Raw genomic sequence first — 2,944 nt, forward strand, 5'->3', positions numbered from 1 at the left:
GTCCGTCCGTTCGTTCGTTTTATTGGTTCGTCCGTCCGTACGTCTATTTGTCTGTCTGTCTGTCTCACTCTTTGTCTCTCTATATGTCTGTCTGTCTGTCTGTCTATTTGAATGCTTTTTTGTCTGCCTACATCTGTCTGTCCATCTGTCGGGTGTCTGTCTCTAAGTGTATCGTTTTTTTGTCTATTTGTCTTCAATAGTCATGGAATTATTAATATAAGAATGAATGATATATTGCAGTTACTTAAGAGCTTCATGCGTTCTGAATGGCGAATAACACGCCTTGGAACGTTGTTTTAGAAACGTTTGTATTCAAATTAAAAGAACACATACCCATGCTTTCGGAAACTAATGTTTATTTGAACGGTCTCTTTTAGATATAGAATTATGTAGAAAAACCGATATATATATATATATATATATATATATATATATATATATATATATATATATATATATATGTGTGTGTGAGTGTATATATATTCGGCCCCAGCTGGACGCTAAATGTGGTTGAATTCTTATTCCGTGCTGTTATGGAGGGTTATCCAATTCATGTTCAAACTCCAACCGGTTTGCAATCCATATTTGGATACAACAGGTTATGCAGTAAAATTATCTCTTACGTAATCTATTTCATATATGGAAATCCCGGTCATGTTCTGATTAGACTGCCTTGCTTTGGGTTACCTGGTATATAAAAGCTACGATCTGCACTTGTATTTGGTGTTCATAACAAAGCGAGAACTCTACAATGAAGACCATTGGAACATTCGTGTGCATAATAGCACTGTGCTATGTAAGAAAACGTCTTAAATTGTATTATACTTAGTTGCTTTACAAGTAATATATTTGTTAAATATTTCCAGGAATAAAAAGTATTTGAATTATGGAATGCAGAACCATCGGTAAACATTGGACTTGTCGTAGATCAATACTTTGGAAGTTCTAAGGGCAAGTTATAACTATTTATTAAAGAAAATAATCTTATCAAAACACTTAAGGATACAACAATATAAAGTGCTGATATAATAAATAATAAATAAAAGTGTGTATAAAAGTTTGATATTTTAGTGTGGTAACACCTAGGACGTGTATTTTAAAATAAACATAACGTTAATATAATATTTAATACTTCGCATTACTTGTGTCAGCCAATAAACATAATCGCTAACATAAATTTGGTACTTTTGCATACCTTTATATATTAATGAAATTCGGGCTGACTTGACGTTAATTTGGTATGTAGGCAGCCACAACCCACCGCCCACATCTTACACACGAGCCATCAGAAGTTGATGCGTTCCTCTTTCAGTACGTTGCTACCACGGTAGGTAAAAAGTATTGGTGGGTTCAGTTTAAGATAGTGTTATATTTTCGTGTCAGATTTAGCATGTTTTCAAAATAATAAAATACGTTCACAATTGCGCTGAAATAAATATTCAACTTATCGGAAAACCTGTGATCTTAAAATGTATAATGATTCAACCACTTACATTTCACACTTTGATATTCATCGCATAAAAACAATTAATGAAACTACTTTACTATAGCTAAAATGTGTACAGTAAACTTAAATTAGTCTATGTAAAAACATTGGCAATTTAAAACACACGATGAAAATGGTCGTTGTTAGATCCGACACATTGTAGACATATTCGAAGACAGTGCCTTGAGCACATTTTTGCAAAAACTCGGTGATGTTTTTTTCCATGTTCTTCAGCACCACCTACTAGTGAAATGGCATCCCGACAAAATACCTATGAGTGTTACATAACTACATTGACGGATGCAGAACGAAATCAAATTCACACAGATGCTGGCATGCGTGCTGTCGAGGTATGCTAAAAATATATCTTGATATTACTATTTGAAGACAGAGCAATAGATATTTAAGTTTTTGTTATTGTGCTTTTAGCAAACAGAAACATATGTGGATATGTAGGTCTGTTTGAAAACGTATCGACGATTGTTTTGAATTTGAGGGTACTCTTCTTCATACGAATGCTTTGTTTATAAATATTTTGGAAAGAGAAGTCTCTTGGAAGAAAAACGTTTATTTTTATACGATTGTATTGATAATAAATGTCGTATTATTTCAATGCAGACGCGCGTGTTGGGTCAGCTTTCCAGTGGCACCATGGTGCCGGACACAACAACGTTGGACCAACACGATGTCAAAGCGTGTGGTACAGGCAGGAACCACACGATGCCGGTCTTTTACACAATCACCGTATAAATCTTGTTAGATTCTTTTCGCAGAACCGTTATATTGTCTATAGCCGTTAATCATATTAGTCGCGTTCTGGGAAAACTGGGCATAATGCATGCATACGTAAAGTGACGTCCCAGATTAGCCTGTGCAGTCCACAAGGGCTTATAAGGGAAGACACTTTCCGCATAAATGTGATTTTTTCTAAGAAGAGACTTCATTTAAACGAAACATGTCATAAAAGCGAAAAGTTTTGTCCCTGATTAGCCTGTTCGGATTGCACCGAATAATCTGGGACGACGCTTTACGCCCATGCATAAAACCCTCTTTTTACAGAGCGCGATTCATAATTTGAGATGGTTGGGATAAAGATCCAAAGGCGAACATATAATTTTTCAATATGAAATATCCGGCGTGTTTTGTTTGAAAATAATTAATAATTGAAGCAAATTTGTTTTAAATAAGGTTTGTTCATTTAGTAATAAATGTAAACGAATGTTTGATGCGTTTTGTGTACACTCATTTGCCATGTTAGTTTCCATAAATAAATCAGCAATATCGCATGTCGATATTTATTTATACTTTCGTAAAATGTGTGTTTGAAGTACTTGATATACAGAATACACTTGTGTAAGTGCCTTTATACGACACTACGGTGTTGTTGTCGGTACATGTTAGTATTCATCAGTTTCATTGATCTTACTTTGTTTTAAATGCTACGCGAGGAATTGTTCT

General features: G+C 34.5%; 1 long non-coding RNA gene across 1 annotated transcript; it reads left to right on the plus strand.

Annotated features, from left to right (window-relative positions):
• The first annotated feature begins 666 nt into the window (after nucleotides 1–666).
• On the plus strand, nucleotides 667–2,710 carry LOC127834699 (uncharacterized). Its single transcript, XR_008028064.1, has 4 exons — nucleotides 667–796; nucleotides 1,247–1,327; nucleotides 1,721–1,836; nucleotides 2,105–2,710. It is a non-coding gene; the product is annotated as an uncharacterized LOC127834699 (long non-coding RNA).
• The last annotated feature ends 234 nt before the right edge of the window (nucleotides 2,711–2,944 follow it).

The sequence above is a fragment of the Dreissena polymorpha genome, chromosome 6 (genome assembly GCF_020536995.1).
Source record: "Dreissena polymorpha isolate Duluth1 chromosome 6, UMN_Dpol_1.0, whole genome shotgun sequence".
Lineage (NCBI taxonomy): Eukaryota > Metazoa > Mollusca > Bivalvia > Myida > Dreissenidae > Dreissena > Dreissena polymorpha.